This window comes from Budorcas taxicolor, chromosome X (genome assembly GCF_023091745.1).
Source record: "Budorcas taxicolor isolate Tak-1 chromosome X, Takin1.1, whole genome shotgun sequence".
Taxonomy (NCBI): Eukaryota; Metazoa; Chordata; class Mammalia; order Artiodactyla; family Bovidae; genus Budorcas; species Budorcas taxicolor.
Genome location: NC_068935.1, coordinates 117,820,433 through 117,839,640, shown reverse-complemented (window position 1 = coordinate 117,839,640; position 19,208 = coordinate 117,820,433).

Genomic DNA, 19,208 nt, shown 5'->3' with positions numbered 1-19,208 from the left:
TTCTTGAACTTGTGAGAACCAAAAATATATTAATGTTACCATATTTTACATGCTTCCCACTCCTCCAGGTCAACTATAATAACCTTGTTTTCAACCTTATCCAGTTTAGATTCCACAATACAATCTTATGATAACTGTTCTACATGCCCCCTCGATTTAATCCTTTCTGACTTCCCCTCCACTCCCAATTATACTTGCCTGAAATCTTGAGTTGAAACAGCTTGGAGGTAGGACCTGAAATACGATAATGTTAATGGGGGTTTGGAATGGACTGGAAGTTATCACTAAAATAAGTAGATGAGTTATGATTACAGCACCACAATAACTGACTCAACTGCTACAGTGATTGGGAAATAGTATTTGAGATGGGTTTAAAAAAATCAAACACAGAGAAGACCCAACTCTCTAAAATATTTTTAAATTCTGTCATATATAATTTAATGTACATGTTAAACTTAAAAAGTTATTTCTTTTTATGGTGAGTAACTTGAGAAATGCAAACACATTTCCAAGAGTCACCAAGTCAAGGATAGAAACCTAAATTTAGTCTCCAATGTACACTGTTGAGGAACACAGTATTACAATCATTTTGATTTCTACTTGCTTCCCCCCAGGGGTAAGAAAATACTGGTTTCAATTCTAACTGGTTTCAAGTGTATTATATGAAATAGTGTCAGTACAGTTACCATGTAAGTATTTTCCTAAAATCTGAGAACCTGGCTAAATATATTTGTTTCTTGACATCTAGTATAAAGCCAACTATGAGTGAGTTCCATCTGCTTTAGGCTTTTGCCACATAATGAATGTCATTTAGTGACAGCTTAATTCTGTTGTGATGATTATCTCAAACCTGAATTTTATGGCAATACAGACAGGCTCTCTCATTTACCTTTATATGCCCAATAGAATGTATAATTACAGTTGGGATTAGCCTAATCCATTCTCTACCTAATGAGCTGAACTAATATTAAACCCAAAATGGAAAGAAATTCAGCATATTTTAACTCTTTTTCACTCTGGCATGATTTTCTTTTTATAGCTTCACTTAGCTTGATCCATTACCACCCTCCCTTTCATTCTGGCACACATTCTAAATTAATTCATTTCATAATTTCATGAGTTGAAGTCAATGGCATTTGACCTGGAAATAAAAATGTTATGATTATCAAACCACAAGAAGGCAACTGGCAATTTGAATTTCTGTATTTGCATTATAATACACATGTAGAGAGAACATTTGGATGACAATGATTTATTTGTAGATGAAATAGTTTCTCTAAAGGAGATTGGATTTTAAAAGCCTGAGATGGTTGAAATAGATTACCTTTATTATTGATATCAAACACAAAGTATTATTCTATGAATTCTATAGTAAAAGTCATATAATAAAGAATAAATAAATAAGGTACTTAAAATGAGTCTCTTTTATTTCTGATGCACCCACCTCTTACAAAATATGGTTCTGATAGGTTAAAAGAAAATCAGAAATTGGTCACTTAGAAAGCATCCAAATTTTAGAAACAAACCAATTAACATTTATTTAAAGAACATGTATATAATGTGTAAAGTGATCATCTAAGCATGGAACAAGTGACACTAAAACATATAATAGTTCCTGTTTTAAATAAGTTCTGAGCTAGTTGTTCATATAAGAGATATAAGTACTTCAAGGTAATTATAATGGAAAATGCAGAACACTTGAACAGGCAAAATATTATATAATAAATGAATAAACAATATATTCAGCTAGATTTAAAGATAGATTTAACTACATAGAAATAAATATTAGGATTTCCCTGGTGTCCCAGTGTTTAAGAATCCACCTGCCAATGCAGGGGTCACAGGTTTGATTCTTGCTCCAGGAAGATTCCACATGGAACTGGGCAACTATGCCCAGGCTCCACCACTACTGAAGCCCAAGCACCACAACTACTGAAGCTCGTGCATCACAACTTGAAGCCTGTGCCCCTAGACTCGTGCTCTGCAACAAGAGAAGCCACCGCAATGAGAATCCCATGCATCACAACTAGAAAGTAGCCCCAGTTCCCTGCAACTAGAGAAAGCCCATGCACAGCAACGAAGACCTAGTACAGCCATAAATAATACATAAAATTTTATAAAATGTTAAATAAATAAATGCTACTCACTATTGTTTCATTTCAGGTAATAATGTTTGAGTAGCTTCTTTTCAGAATCACTTTCCTGCAGAAAACCATTATCAACTCTGGTGTAAAAATTACCTGAAGGCACTAAAGAAGGGCCAGTTCAGTTCAGTTCAGTTCAGTTGCTCTGTCGTGTCCGACTCTTTGCGACCCCATGAATCGTAGCACGCCAGGCCTCCCTGCCCATCACCATCTCCCAGAGTTCACTCAGACTCACGTCCATCGAGTCTGTGATGCCATCCAGCCATCTCATCCTGGGTTGTCCCCTTCTCCTCCTGCCCCCAATCCCTCCCAGCATCAGAGTCTTTTCCAATGAGTCAACTCTTCGCATGAGGTAGCCAAAGTACTGGAGCTTCAGCTTTAGCATCATTCCTTCCAAAGAAATCCCAGGGTTGATCTCCTTCAGAATGGACTGGTTGGATCTCCTTGCAGTCCAAGGGACTCTCAAGAGTCTTCTCCAACACCACAGTTCAAACACATCAATTCTTCGGCACTCAGCCTTCTTCACAGTCCAACTCTCACATCCATACATGACCACAGGAGAAACCATAGCCTTGACTAGACGGACCTTAGTCGGCAAAGTAATGTCTCTGCTTTTGAATATACTATCTAGGTTGGTCATAACTTTTCTTCCAAGGAGTAAGCATCTTTTAATTTCATGGCTGCAGTCACCATCTGCAGTGATTTTGGAGCCCCCAAAAATAAAGTCTGACACTGATTCTACTGTTTCCACATCTATTTCCCATGAAGTGATGGGACCAGATGCCACGATCTTCGTTTTCTGAATGTTGAGTTTTAAGCCAACTTTTTCACTCTCCTCTTTCACTTTCATCAAGAGGCTTTTTAGTTCCTCTTCACTTTCTGCCATAAGGGTGGTGTCATCTGCATATCTCAGGTTATTGATATTTCTCCCAGCAATCTTGATTCCAGCTTGTGTTTCTTCCAGTCCAGCATTTCTCATGATGTACTTTGCATATAAGTTAAATAAGCAGGGTGACAATATACAGCCTTGATGTACTCCTTTTCCTATTTGGAACTAGTCTGTTGTTCCATGTCCAGTTCTAACTGTTGCTTCCTGACTTGCATACAGATTTCTCAAGAGGCAGGTCAGGTGGTCTGGTATTCCCATCTCTTTCAGAATTTTCCACAGTTTCTTGTGATCCACATAGTCAAAGGCTTTGGCATAGTCAATAAAGCAGAAATAGATGTTTTTCTGGAACTCTTTTGCTTTTCCCATGATCCAGTGGATGTTGGCAATCTGATCTCTGATTCCTCTGCGTTTTCTAAAACCAGCTTGAACATCAGGGAGTTCATCGTTCACGTATTGCTGAAGTCTGGCTTGGAGAATTTTGAGCATTACTTTACTAGCATGTGAGAAGGGCCAGAATTAAACAAAACCTGGAGGAAAGGGAAGTGCTTTGAGTAAAATTCCTGAGTAATAAGACTTGCCTGAGGGCACTTCCCAGTTTCTCTGAGGCTGCCAGAAGGAAAGGAGTGGTACTGGCTATAGGAAGTGTTTCTCCTGTACTGAAACAGCTGAAAAGTGATGGGCAAGTCTGGAAGAAGGGAGCCAAAGAAGGGACAGTTCTCAAATATACAGATAAATTTTGCTTATACTCTTGGATAGTCCCTGAACGTGGCATAAGTTGGAAAGTATGAAATAGCAGAAAGGTTGAACAAACTAAGCAGTTTCAACTTCTGCCCATCATGGAGTTAAGGGTTATGGTGAGGTTCTGGCAGGTACAGACTTGGGATTCAAATGATTCAAATTAGCTTTTAGCTAGAACAAGAATAAGAGAGAGTGATCAGAATCTCTACAGTATCTCATCCACAATATACACTATATAACAAAATTTTGCTCATTATGTGAGAAATAGGACTCAAGAGAAAAAGTCCAAAATGTACCAAAACCGGACAGCTAACAGATACTTATTTAGGAAGTATGGAATGTTTTTTCCCTAAGATTGAGAAGAAGACAGTCTACTCTCTATGCAATCTGAACTGAAGTTATTAGTTACTGGAAGAAAATAAAAAAAAGAAATAACATTAAGACTAGAAAAGAAGTAAAATTGAATTTATTCACAGATGACATGTAGAAAACCTTAAGGAATTCATTTAAAAACTTCAAAATATAAGTGATTTTAACAAGGTCATGGGATAGAAGATTGATATACAAATATAATTTGTACTTTTATACACTAGCAATAAAAAAGAAAAACAACATTTTTAATAACCTGGAAATACTTAATATCCTGATAAAGGAATGTAATAAAAGATGTTTAAGATCTTAACCATAAAAACAACAAAACATTGAGAAGAAAACATAATGATGATTAGAATAAATGATGAAATACCTTGTCTATGGGATTTGAAGAGACTTGATAATGTCAATTCTCTCTCAATTGACATATAGATTAAATTTAATCTGAATAATAATCCAAGCAGGACATTTTACATAAGTTAATGTATTGAATCTAAAATGTATATGAAGATATAGAGGATTAATATAAACTTTCAACAGTAAAACTACACTGGAGGACTTTTACTACCTGACTTACTAACCAATATAAACTTAGGGTAATCATTGCATAATGAAAGACAATACTTCAGTGCAATAGAACAGAGAGTGCGGAAATAGACGCTCACTTATATAGATAAATGATATATGACCAAGGCACTCATATGTACACACGTGCATGTGTGCATGCACACACATACATACATATCAATACAAAAAGGAAAGTCTTTCCAACAAACAATGTTGGAATAACATCCATAAGGAAACTAAATACACCCTGATCTTTACCTAACAACCTCTATAAAAATTAACATAAGATAGAGCACAGACCTAACTAAAAAAAGGTAAATAAAACTTCATAAATAAAATGGCTTCCCAGGTGGCTCAGTGGTAAAGAATCGCTTGCTGATGCAGGAGATAAGGGTTCAATCCCTGGGTTGGGAAGATCTCCTGGAGCAGGAAATATCAACCCACTCCAGTATTCTTACCTGGAAAATTTCATAGTCAGAGGAGCCTGGCGGGCTACAGTCTATGGGGTCACAAAAAGTTGGACACAACTTAGTGATTGAGCAAGCACACACATAAAACATAGGAGCATTATCTTCACTAACTTGGAGCAGGCAAAGCTTTCTTAGCGAAGACACAGAAAAACAAAACCTCACAATAGATTAAAAATATATACTTTAGCTTTCAACAAAATTACAAATTTTGTTCATCTAAATACAATTAAGAAAATTAATTGGTAAACCACATTCCTGGAGAAATTATTTGCAAATTGCATGCGTGACAAAGCATTGTTGTTCACAGTATACAAAGTGTACACATGAAAGAAAGTTTTCTTGCTTTTAGTACCAGAGAATTCCCTCAAATGTTAATAAAATCATATAATATATCTAATTTTTAGAGAATCCTCCGTACTGTTTTCCAAACTTGCTGAACCAGTTTACATGTCCACCAACAATGCACAAGAACTCTCTTCTCCATGTCATTGCCAACATTTACCTTGTCTTGTTTTCATTAATTTTTTCCTTTTTTACTGAGGTGTACTTGACTTACAGTATTATATAACTTTCAGGTATATAACATAGTGACTCACAATTTTTAAGGATTATACTCCACTTATAGTTGTTATAAAATACTGGCTATGTTCCCTGTGCTGTATAATATATCCCTGTGGCTTATTTTATACATAGTAGTAGTTTGTACCTCTTAAGATTACCCTATCTTGCCCCTTCTCCTTCCGCCTTCCAGATCATAACTACTAGTTTGTATTCTGTATCTGTGAGTCTGTTTCTTTTTTGTTTTATTCATCCAGCATGTTTTCCTTCTGTTGTTTTTTTGGCCATGTCCGTAGTTTATGGCATCTTAGTTCCCCAACCAGGGATTAAATCCAGGCCCTCAGCAGTTAAAGTGTGCAGTCCTAACTACTGGACTATCAGGGAATTTGCTTTTTTGGTTATATTCAATAGTTCATTTTATTTTTTAGATTTCACTTATAAGTGATAACATACAGTATTTGGCTTTGACTTATCTCACTTAGCATAATACTCTCCAAGTTCAATCTCTTATCTTAATGATGGCCATTCTAACAGGTGTGAGGTGACATCTCATTGTGGTTTTGGTTTACATTTTCCTGATTATTAGTGATGTTGAGAATCTTTTCATGTATCCATTGGCCATTTTGATGTCTTCTTTGGAAAAATGTCTATTCAGTTCCTCTATCCATTTTTTAATTGGATTTCTGGGGTTTTGTTATTGAGTTTTGTGAGGTCTTTATACATTTTGAATATCAATCCCTTATCCAATACATGGCTTCAGAAATCCCACTTCTGGGTATATATCCAAAGGAAATGAAGACAGAATATCAAAAAACATGTGCACTCACATTTCATTGCAGCACTATTCATAGCAGCCAAGATAGGGAAACAATTTAGGCATACCTCAATGGATGAAAGAGTAATGAAGATATATATATGGTGGAATATTATTCAGGCTTAAAAAAGAAAGAAATCCTGTCATTTGTGACAACATGGATAGACCTTGAGGGTATTATGCTAAGTGAGATGTCAGAGAAAGACAAATACTGTATGATATCATTTATGTAGAATCTAAAAAAAAAGTGAATTCATAAAAACAGAGAGCAGAATAATGGTTACCAAGGACTGGGGAAAATTGGGGGGATGGTATTTAAGGATACAAACTTGCAACTAGCAGATAAGTAAGTCCTGAAGATCTTAATAATCAGCACAGTGATTATGGTCAATGATACTATAATATAAACTTCAAAATTGCTAAGAGACTAGATCGTAATTGTTCTCACAATATAACATAAATAATAATTATGGGACAGGATGGGAGTGTTAGCTAAATGCTACATGATAATCATACTGCAATATACAAATGTATCAAATCAACAGGATATACACCTTAAACTTACAAATGTTATATGCTAATTATAACTCAATAAAGATACATACATACATATATACAAACATATATACAATTATACACTAACAAGTGCCTCTCAGATTGTTGCTGGGGTAAATCTTATATTCATTTATCAAAATATCCTATATTTTTCACAGATTTGAAATGAAGTATTGCCAGTTTGTTAAAGAAAAATATGCTTAATATACTGTAGGAACAAGATTACTAAAGAATAAACAGAATGAAAATGTACCATTAAAATAATTAACTACAAAATAATTAACAACAAAAAAGAATAAATAAGATTTCCTTACTGGTGCTTATAAATATCTCTACTAAGTTGTTAACAGTAAGAGACGAAGCCAATTAGAGACACACTCATGTACTAATTGTGATGGAAACATAATGCCATTTAATTTTTCACTGTGGTCACTTTTATATAATGCAATTTTGTTAACAGAATAAATAAAATGCTCTTTATTCCAAAAGGAAACAAGGAAAAATGCCTTCTTGATTAAGATTTGGTGTGTTCCCAACATTCTGTTTTCGACTTTTTTCTGCTTTCCATTGGCATAGACTCATCTGATAAAGCTCATATCCTCAGGGTACTCAAATCAAATCTCTGCCATGATTTCCAAACCTAGCTATCTCCAAACTCACCGCTAAGAATTCTGAATCAAACTTGACACCCACCTGGCTGGTTTATAAAAACATTTATTTCAGGGAGACATAAATCAGACTCTTCAATATTCATTCCATTACAATGACCTTAGAGAAACAGTTTTTCTTTTCAGCATCTATAATCACTCATTCTAAATCTTCTAGTTTTCCTGTGTGCCTACTGAGTACTATTGGGTATGTACTGTGTACAACCTAGTTATATCCAGACTGCTTAATTCTTATCATAACTTCTCATTATGTTCTTTCATTCATTCATTAAACAAATATTATTGAAAGTCTACTATTTCCAGGGCATATCTTAATGGAGCCAGCATTCTAACTGAACGGCTGTAAAAATGATAGATAAATTATATAGTACAATGCTGAGCTATAGAACTTTCTGCAATTATTAAACTGTCCTGGAATATCTGCATTGTACAATATGGTAGACAGTAGCCGCATGTGGCTACTGAGCACTCAGGACATGGCTAGTGTTGGTAAGTAAATATTTTATAAATTTTTTTTATGCTTAATTCATTAAAATTGATATTTTAATGGTCACATGTGGTTAGTGGAACTATATTGAACCATGCAGAATACTAAAGTTGATAAGTTTTATGAAGAAAGAAGAAAATGAAATAAGAACAGGATAAAGGGAGTGCAATACAGAGGTGGTTCAAAGGGAGCTTAGCATTGTAAATAGGCTGCTTAGAGGTGACAATGGATAGAACATAGATGTGAAAGAGGGAGAGAGTCGGCCTGACTCTTTCTGGGGGGAAAACAATTAAAAGATGAAATCCGCATCCTTATATCTTCAACTCACTGAATCTCGGTTTTCCTCAAAACAGATGCTTTTTTGCTGTGCTTAGTGACTCAGTCGTGTCCAACTCTTTGCGACCCTATGCGAGCCTTAGCCCGTCAAGGCTCCTCTGTCCATGGGGATTTTCCAGGCAGAATACTGGAGTGGGTTGCCATGCCTTCCGCCAGGGGATCTTCCCTACCCAGGGATCGAACCTAGGTCTCCCGCAATACAGGTGGATTCTTTACTTTGAGCCACCAGGGAAGCCCAGATGCTTTCTTACCCACTCTATTTTCAAAACGACAATCTCTTCAACTATATGAACACTACTTATCATGTCTACAAATTCGATTACTTCCTAGTAAATTTCGGAATGATACATTTGTTGGTCAATTTATGTATTACATTATTCAAAAATAATTTTTTAAAATTTAACTCTCCTCCCCTAAGAGATAGCCCATGGTAAAGGATGTGGGGGCGGGGGAAGTGTTCAAAAAATTTCAAAATAAGAGCCATTCTCTATCTAAAAGAAGATCATGACAAAGTTAAATATCAGATAGCAGATATTGTGGAATTTTAGATATCTGGACAATTCAAATACTGAATTTTAAGCAAGGAATATGACTCCAAATTCCTAGAACTTGTAGCAAAAATGTGATGAAAAGTTAGTTAACTCTTGTGAAAGAAAGGAAAACATAATCATTAGGTTATTTATGTGAATAAGTACTTTTCTTATTTCTAGGAAGAAAAAAGTTTTACATGTCTCATTCTGTAGGTGGTGCAGAATAATGCTGTCAGCATATGCAAATATATAGTAATAGTGAAAGGAGTATTTTTGTTTAATTTATAATTGTACATATCGGGAAGATCCCCTAGAAGAGGGCATGGCAACCCACCTGAGTATTCTTGCCTGGAGAATCCCCATGGACAGAGGAGCCGGTGGGCTAGAGTTGGACACGACTGAAACAACTTAGCAAACACACACGTACATAGTCTTTGAACATATATTCTTGGTAAATAGTTTAAATCTTCCCAAGAAGGCTAAAGTCCCCTGTAACTATTTTTTATGGACAATTTTCCTTACTCTTCTGCATGCCCATTCTTCCTTCCTGGAGTTAGTATTATAGATTGATATCTAACATATTGGAACTTGAGTCATATAGTTGCACAAATATTTATTTATATACTCATGGAAATTCATAGCATTTTTGTATATATTTTCCATACATCACATCCTTTTTCAACATGGTTTGTCTCCAAGCAATATTTCTTGAAGTTCTGTCTGTGTCATATATTTTGGTCATTTATTCTAATTATTACATGGCACTCTGTGAAATGGATATACCCCAGTGAACTGAGCTATACTATTTTTGATGGTCTGGCAAGTAGTTTTTATTATGAATAATATTGAAATGAACATCCATGTATAGAATCTTCATGTTCAGGTGCATTTTCCCCTCAGTACAGAAACAGAATTTCTACATGATTTTATTTCTAATATATATGTCAAATTACCTTTCAAATTGTTTGAACCTAGGTTCACACACAACAGGATTATAGGAGTACCCTTTCCCTGGAATCTGTATATTGAACCCTTATCAACACATTTATTTTCCAAGGTCTGAATGATTGCCAATCTAATGGTTGAGAATAACCTCATTGTCACTTTCATTTTTTGGCCACACTGCACAGCACTAGGGATCTTAGTTCCCCAATCAGAGATCAAACCCACACCTGCCCACTGCAATGAAAGCTTGGAGTCCTAACCACTGGACTACAGAGAAGTCCCTTATTGTTACTTTTAATTTGTCCTTTTGTGATGACTAACAGAATTGACTCTCATTTCACATATCTTTTTTTTTTTATAACTTAAATCACTCTCTCTTTGATTCTCATTCTCTTTTTGCCTGTATTTCCATTTCCATTCATTGGCTTCTGTTTTCCTTTTTAATTTCCAATAATTACTTAAATAATATAGGATATATTATTATATATATATGTGCCTTCTCTCTTCATCTTGAATTATTCAAAATTGTTTAGATTTTCTTTTTTCATGTATGAATGGGGCTTCCCTGGTAGCTCAGTTGGTAAAGAGTCTGTAGGAGACCCAGGTTCAATCTCTGGGTCTGGAAGATCCCATGGAGAAGGAAATGGCAATCCACTCCAGTATTCCTGTCTTGGAGAATCCCGTGGACAAAGATAAACACAAACAAACAAAAACCTGGAGCCTGGTAGGCTACAGTCCATGGGGTCATAGAGTTGGACACGACTGAGTGACTAAACCTTTCCATGTATATGATTAATTTTAATGAAGTCACATTTCTCAGTCTTTTTCTTCAAGTTTTTTCTGTGTGTCTGTTTAAAACTACATTTTGTAACATAAGATCATAAACATATTCATTTATGTTTTCTATTAACCTCTGTGTTTATGAATTAATTTTTCTGAAGGGAAAAGTATCAAACATTTTTATCAGAATAGTCAACTGTCTAAACTCTGTAGAATCACCTATGCTTTTTCTCATAATTAAAAATGTCACTTTTTCTCATATAATAATGATTATATACATGGATCTATTTCCAGATTCTATTTGGCTCCATGTATTACTTTGTCTATTCCTATGCCAGCATCACACTATAGCCTTCAGTTTCAGTTTCTTATACTGTCTTAACAAATTACCACAGCTTCATGTACCACAAATTTATGTTCTGACAGGTCTGGAGATCAGAAGTCTGACCTGGGTCTTACTGGGCTGAAATTAGGGTGACAGCAGGGCTACATTCCTCCCTGGAGCTCCAGGGGACAATCCTCTTCTTTGAGTTCTTGGCTGAATTCAGTTCCTGGCATTTGTAGGACTGAAGTCTCGTTTCCAGGCTGGCTGGCAGCTGAAGGCTGTTCCTAGCTGCTGGAGATGCAACTTTCCTTGTCTTGTCCCTTCCTTTTGTTTTCAAAGCCAGCAATGGTGTGCACATCCCATCACCCTTCAAATCTCTTCTCCTTGTTCTTCTATCTCATATTTCTGGCCCTCCTTTCTTAATGGGAGAAATACTTTGAGAAAATCTGCCCTTTTTATGATATTTGGGTTTATGACTCATTCAATTTTTCCAGCAGGAAAAGAAGTATAGCTTTTTACTTTGAAGGTCTTCCTGTACATTCTTCAGTAAACTTTCATTGCTTTCTCTTAAAATATCTTGCTTTTTTTTTTTTTTTTTTTAGTTATGGCACATGGCTTGCAGGATCTTAGTTCCCCAACCAGGGATTGAACTCTGGCCACGGCCAGGGAAGGTCTTGCATTCCTATTAATTACAATATTTTATTATTCTTTGGTAATTTTTAAATAAGTTCTTTTTTTGCAATAACTTCTTAAAATGATTTTTATCAATCTATAAGACGACAGTTAATTTGTTAGTTCTTGCTCTGTAAAGGAAACTTATCAATCCACTGATGGTACATTCAGTTCAGTTCAGTCGCTCAGTCGTGTCTGACTCTTTGCAACCCAATGGATTACATATGTTACAGTTTGTCAGTTGATTCTTTTATATTTTACTCAGGATATGGAGACTCTGTAAATTATAAATACCCAAACTTCTTTTTTATAAATGATCATTTACATATATTTTTCATAATGTTTTATTATAAGCACAATCAATTCGTTGGAGAATAACAGATGAAGTATACTTGCTGTATTCATGACAATAAAAATTCACCTTACATTTCACTTTGATTCAAGGTATTACTTCCAATCTTCTGATTGTTATCCTTTCTCACACTGTTGGACAAAGGGGTGCTTGATGTTTGATCCCAAAAGGAAAAGACCGTGCAGGTCCTCTGGTGTGTTTCCTGATAGTCATCTTTTTTTCCCCTCTGGTTTACACAATACCAGTTTTTTGTTTGTTTGTGTTTGTTTTTAAAGGCACAGGTAGCTACAGTTTTCAGGACCACAAGTCTGGCTTCAGACGCTAGGGTTTACTGCAGAAAGCAAATTATTGTAGACTCTTTTTCTTTCATTACTCATGATTCACATTTGGGCTTATGACCCTATCTTGGCACATGGAACCAGATGAGTGACTCCAGGATAAAATTTGCTATGCTTTATTCATTTATTTATTTTTTCACCATTGTTTTGACCATGGGCCACTTACAGAAAGCAGAAACTTTTCAAACCTTTGTTGTCCCAAAGTCTTCAAGTATCAGCTTTGTTTATCGAATTGTGTATTTATACACTTATATACTGAGGAGCAGAAAGTTTGTATAATGCAAATTACTCAGTTATATCTGGAGGCCAATGTTTGTGCATAAAAATTTAATACCTCTATACACTAAAAATCAAAAACAACTTTATTTTAAATGTAACATGTCATTTTGTTTTAAAAGCAAACAATGTGAAAAATTGTATGCCTGCAACAAAAAATGTTAAGCATTGAATAATTCTATTGACATCTGTAGAAAATGTGTAAGAGGGCATAAAATCACAATTTCTCAAAAAATATATATATGCTTATTAAGAGAACACAATTCAAGTTTATTAGAAATCATAAGAATATAAAATTAAATGTATTATCTTTTTAAATGTGTGGATTATAAAATTCTAAGAATAAACAATACTATGGGGTGATGTGGATAGAGTTACAGAAGTATTTCTCTTTACTGTCAGTGGTTGTGGAACTACACAGAATGTGCCTTAACCATTTTTAATGCATCAAGAGCTTTAATATGAATTTCCCTGGTGGTCCAGTGGTTAAGAACCTGCCTACCAGTACAGGGAACACGAGTTTGATCCCTGGTCTGGGAAGATTCCACATGCCGCAGGGCAGCTAAATCCACACTCAGCTACTGAGTCCAGGCTCTAGAGCCCGTGTTCTGCAATGAGAGAGGCCACCACAATGAGAAACCCACGCACTTCAATGAGAAGTCCCCACATGCCATAACTAGAGAAGGCCTGTGAACAGCAATGAAGCCCTAGCACAACCAAAACTAAACTAAATTTATAAAAGAAGAGCTTTAATTAAATTAACTATCATTTAGTAACATCATTTCTCTTCTTAGATTGTATCCTAAATAAATAATAGGAGTTGCAGGCGTATATACGCACAAACACAAACTCAACTGTACTTCAACAGAAAAACAGCTCAATATGGATAGACTGATATAACAGAATATGAATTAGATGTTACAATATTTACAATCTGTATAATATTTCTCATTTTCATCATTTCTGGGATCTGTGACCTTGAGCAACTTATTTTTTTTTCAATTTCCTCATATGTAAATCAGATTAGTAACACATACCTTAGACATTTGTTATATAGATCACAAATGTGTTAACAATGCTTCTCACAGAATAGTTCCCTGAAAAGTCTTATCTAGTATTTATTCTTACACACTGAATTAGTACAAGTACTTGGGGAGGTAGTTAATAATTCCTTAATCCTTGTACTAGAAAAGCCACTTTCATTCTTAGAATTTTTGTTGCCTAAGAGTATGTACATAAGCAAACATAAAGAATCTAATACAATATTGTAAAGTAATTAACCTCCAATTAAAATAAATAAATTTATATTAAAAAAAAGAATCTAAATAATTTACAGTATAGACCAGTCCTTCTCAAACCTCACCTGGAGATCTTGTGAAGCTGCAGATTCTGATTCTCCAGCTCTGATTTGGAATATACATTTCTAATAAACTCTTGTGTAATGATGATTTGACTGGTCCATGGAACATACTTTAAGTAATGAGAGTACAAACTAGTGGTCAAAGGCCCCCAGGCCAAATCCAGTCTGCTGTTGATTTTTTTAATTTGGTAAATAAAGTTTTATTGGGACACATTCTGCATCATCCTTTTCTATACTGTCTATGGATGCTTTCATGAGATACAAAGGTAGAGTTGAGTAGCTATAACAAAGATCACACAGTCCACAAAACCTGAGATAGTCATACCCAGACTCTGAACAGAGTTTGCTGATCCCTAGTATAGACAATATAGCTTATTAGTAGAATAGAATAGCAAAATCATATTTTCAGCATTTTAAAAATATAAAAGCAGGAATTAATGAATATGAAACACTAACATAAGTGATAAGAGTTCAAGAATTTTCAAAAAAATATAAAACACTGACATTAGAACATTTTATCATACCATAAGCAAAAATAAATTCATAATGGATTAAAGACCTAAACATAAGACCAGAAGCCACAAAACTCCTAGAAGAAAACATGGACAGAACATTCTTTGACATAAATTGTAACTATTTTTTGGATCTGTATCCGAAAGCAAAGAAAATCAAAGCAAAAATAAACAAATGGGATCCAATTAAACTTAAAAGATTTCACAAAGCAAAGGAAACCATTGACAAAATGAAAGGACAACCTACTGAAATAGAAGATATTTGCAACTGCTATGACTAATAAGGAGTTAATATCCAAAATGCATAAATAGGCATACACTCAAATCAAAAACAATTTGATTAAAGAATAGGCAGAAGATCTGAAAAGATATATTTTCAAAGAAGACATGCAGACGGTTAACAGGCACATGAAAAGATGCTCATCATTGTTAATCATCAGAGAAATGCAAACCAAAACCACAATGAAATATCACCTCACATCTGTCAGAATGGCTATCATCAAAAAAACAACAAATAACAAATGTTGATGAGGTTGTAGAGAAAGGGAACCTTGTACACTGTTGGTGGAGATGTAAGTTGGTACCACCGCTGTGGGAACCAGTATGGAAGTTCCTCAGAAAACCAAAAACAGAACTACCATATATGACCCAGCAATTTCAGTCCTGGGTTTATATTAAAAAAAAAAAAGTTAATTAGAAAAAATACATGCACCCAAATGTTCATTTGTTCATAGCAGCATTACTGACAATTGCCAAGATATAAAAGCAAGCTAAGTCTTCATCAACAGATGAATAGGTATATGCATACATGTGTGTGCATATATACATATATATACACATATACATACACTGAGTCATAAAAAAGAATGAAAATTTGCCATTTGCAACAATGTGGATGGACATGGAGGGTATCACACATAGTGAAATAAGTCAGAGAAATACAAATATTGTATAAGTTATATGTAGAATCTAAAAAATACAACTAGTGAATACAGCAAAAAAGAAAGACTCACAGATCTAGAGAGAACAAAGCAGTGGTTGCCAGTGGAGAGAAGGGAGAGGGAAGGAAGAAGGGGCAAGATAGGGGTAGGGGAACAAGAGGCAGAAACTATGTATAAAATTAATAAGTTATAAAGATAAACTGTGCAGCACAAGGAATATAGCTAATATTTTATAATAATCATAATTGCTATATAACCTTTAAAAATTGTGAATCAATTTGTATACCTGAAACATATAATATTGTATATCAGCAAACCTCAGTAAAAAATAGAACAATAACATCATATTTTCAACACATAAAAATACAGAAGCAAGAATTAATGAATATTAAACACTAAGCGATTTGGGACTTTTTCACTCCATCTCAATATGATAAATTTTATAGTTTTATCAGTCCAATCATACATACAAATAACCCATGGACTAAAATGGAAGAAAATACATAGTTTCTGCAGAATCCACAAAGTCCATTTTAAGGAGGATGGAGGCTTGGGGGAACCATAAACTAAAATGTTCAAGGGATGCAATAACTCAATAATAGTACAGTACGGTAAGTCGTTCAGTCGTGTCCAACTCTTAGCGACCCCATGGACTGCGGCCCACCAGGCTCCTCCGTCCATGGGATTTTCCAGGCAAGAGTACTGGAATGGGTTCCCATTTTCTTCTCCAGAGGATCTTCCCAACCCAGGGATCAAACCTGGATCTCCTGCACTGTAGGCAGACACTTTACCGTCTGAGCTACCAGGGATTAAGACTTATCAATAATAGGTCTCTCTAAATGCTGATTCGGAGAAGGCAATGGCACCCCACTCCAGCACTCTTGCCTGGAAAATCCCATGGACGGAGGAGCCTGGTGGGCCGCAGTCCATGGGGTCGCTAAGAGTCGGACACGACTGAGCGACTTCACTTTCACTTTTCACTTTCATGCATTGGAGAAGGAAATGGCAACCCACTCCAGTGTTCTTGCCTGGAGAATCCCAGGGACGGGGGAGCCTCATGGGCTGCTGTCTATGGGGTCGCACAGAGTCGGACACGACTGAAGTGACTTAGCAGCAGCAGCAGCAAATGCTGATTAGGTTTGTAGGTCAGATGTAGTGGGTTGATCAAATGAATAAGGGATCAGAAGCCTTAAAAGTGCTTCCATGTCACAGTCAACATCCTATTTTAGAACTATATCCAGAAAGACCATGGCAAGTTCATCTCTGCAAAAGATGTTTGACTCTCTAGAGAATATTATTTCCTCACATGACTACACAGATTAAGATGTTTTGATCAGGGTTCTATGAAAATGCATGCTTTTTTCAGGAGAGATACTTATATGAAGACATAAACTTCAAGCTTACAATTAAAAGTAGATTAAGGAAGGAAGGTGTTACCATGTAGATATGGGAATTCAGCAATGATCAATCCAGTTGCTACTTTGTATAACTTGCACTTGCCTATCCTCACTGAGGGAATATTCTTCTTTATATTTATGCCATTGTGATTGACATAATGGACATGATATAAGGATGCTATTCATTACTACTCTCACTGTCTTGGGCACTAAATGGGCTCTTTCACATAAAAACTGATGTTGTTCATTCTGAAAAATTTTGTTACATTCTCTTTCCTCCATTCCCCTCCTCCACTGCTAAAACTCCTATTAGATTGTGGTTCACAATTAGATATTCATTTATTTTATCTTCTAATTCCCATCTTTTTTTCTTTTCCCTTTACTTTTGGAGAAATGTTCTCAGCTTTATTTTTTAGCTCTGCATTTAGTTTGGCTCAGATGGTAAAGAATCTGCCTGCAAGAGACTCGGGTTGGATCCCTGGGTTGGGACCATCCCCTGGAGAAGGGAATGGCTATCCACTCCAGTATTCTTACCTGGAAAATTCCATGGACAGAGGAGTCTGGCGGCCTAGAGTCCATGGGTTTGCAAAGAGTCAGACATGACTGAGCGACTAGCACACACATTTAGTTCTACTCTCAGTTAACATATATTCAATTTCCAAAATCCCTTTCTTGTTATTTTATTAAAATGTTTTATACTTTCATTTATAATATTACAATGAGGCTGCTAATTATGACAAATGTGAACTTATTTTATAGTCTGTACATCATTTCTATTTTTACTAATTTAACTTTTTTTTTTTTTTTTTGCTGTTTTTTAGATGCTAGTCTTTAACCTTAGAGGCTTTTTTCAAATGTTTAATCATCTGAGGTTGAAAACATAACTGTGTGTGTGTGCATAAAGAGGTTTATTTACAGATAGACTTCACAGTGTAGTGATTGCGTGATGAGTTTTAAATTGGAGAATCCTCAAAAGTTTAGAAGCTACAAGTCTTATCTCCATGGTCAGTGAGTATTCTTAGAATATAATTCTTCATAATCTTGCCTGGAGTTCCTACTTTAAAAGGTTTACAAAGCTGGAAAGGGGGAAGGTAATGGAGATTTGACCTTCACTCTAGATTGCCATTGACTGCCACTATGTTCAGCTTCCTATCTCTCCTTACCCAATTCTGCCAGACGGGAATGACTTTTAACCTTGAATCAGGAGACTCTTCTCATCATTTTTCTGGAAAATAACTTTCATGTTTCCTAATTGGGAGAATGATAGCCATAAGAGAAGGGTCAGAGGGAGAGACTTAATATCAAATTAATTGACTAAGGAGTAAAGTTTTAATTAACTAATGTACTTCAAATAGAAGGAAATTATCATTTTAAACCCTTAACTTTGCTGGACATTATATTTTAAATGTCTTTTGCACTAATTTTAAAGGTTAATTTAAGTGATTTTAAATTATCTTTACCATGTTGTCACAATTATTTTCTGTACTATGTATCTGATTATACAGAGCAGGCTTATGAAATTATGGAGCTAATTATAACATCATCTCTTTACTGTCTGATCCTTAAAGATTTTCCTTGGCATTTACAGAAACACTATATTTTGTGTTTTTATTTACAGTGACTATTAAATCTACTGGTTTTATGGTCATTTTTTGTTTCAGATACAGATACATTGAGTTATGGCTGCCACAGTCTTTTGAAAGTACTATAAAGTAACTGAAAACAGAAAGTTTCTAAAAGCCCAATCTGATATTCTATATTACCCCTAATCTTGTTATATTAATCACCAATGATTTTGTATTCTGAATCTTATTCTAAGTGTTAAATAATAATAATATCCTAAAGTATCATACCAGTTTAAATAACACTCATCAAAGAAAATAAAAAACGATAGAAACAATGATCTCTTTACAAAAGAGCACTATAAGTATTCAATCACTGTTTTGTGAGAGTTGATAAAGCAGTAGAATGAAGGAAAACATTTCAGAAGCTGCAGTTTTCTTCAGCTGAGAGGCTAGCAGTGAGTACAACAGGATATAGTAATCTCTGCTCGGTATAGATGAGTTTACTTGGTGGTTCAGTGGTAATGAATCTGCTTACCAAGTGGGAGCTGCTGGAGACATGGGTTCGATCCCTGGGCCCAGAAGATCCCCTGGAGGAGGGCATGGCAACTCACTCCAGT